The sequence below is a fragment of the Arachis hypogaea genome, chromosome 13 (genome assembly GCF_003086295.3).
Source record: "Arachis hypogaea cultivar Tifrunner chromosome 13, arahy.Tifrunner.gnm2.J5K5, whole genome shotgun sequence".
Taxonomy (NCBI): Eukaryota; Viridiplantae; Streptophyta; class Magnoliopsida; order Fabales; family Fabaceae; genus Arachis; species Arachis hypogaea.
Genome location: NC_092048.1, coordinates 110,201,119 through 110,201,953, shown reverse-complemented (window position 1 = coordinate 110,201,953; position 835 = coordinate 110,201,119).

Below are 835 nucleotides of genomic sequence, written 5' to 3'. Positions count from 1 at the left end.
TTGCAACTTAAAAAAACACTTTAGCCAGACATATAGGGATTCCCAAGTTAAAGTACTTTGAGGCAACAAGGAGTATATGTCAATACAACCTGTGGGGAATGTCCCTCAGCTTTTTTTTTCTTCTGTCATCATTGTTTTTTTTTTCTTGTTGTATTTCCTTTGGATAGTGATGCAGGCTCCCTTCACAAATTGAATATTTTCCTGCATGATCCTCACAAGTTGCTGGTTTCTCAAGCCCTTAACGCAACTGGTTATATGCAAAGCTTATTTGTGGACTTTTGAACTTACTTTGGTGTGTGAACACCAAACTTAGTCCCTTGCCAATGCTTCTTATGCAGCAATTTAACCATATGTGAGACCCTTCTGTCTTTGCTAAAGGTAATGGAACTAAAGACTAGAAAATAGCAGATTGGTTAGCTAGTTTATCTGATTGCTTGAAGCTAGCATTATGCCGAAGGTGAGAATATGTTTTATGATGAGATTCTTGGTGGAACACCAAACTTAGAATCCTTCATTCTCCCTTGGATTATTTTGGTGTGCAACACCAAACTTAGCTTCTTGCAATACAGATAAAACTAATTAACCTTTTTATTGAAATGATTATGAAAAGAAAACTACCTCAGGTTGGGTTGCCTCCCAACAAGCGCTTCTTTATTGTCACTAGCTTGACATCTTTCATTCTTTGATCAATTTAAATTCTGAACCTCCTTTACCTTGTCCTATTGACCTCCTAAGTAAGGCTTTGCTCTATGCCCATTTGCTATGAACTGACTTTTTGTTGCCTCATCTAACAATTCAAGGCTTCCATAAGGGAGAACCTTTGTCACCAAGTAAG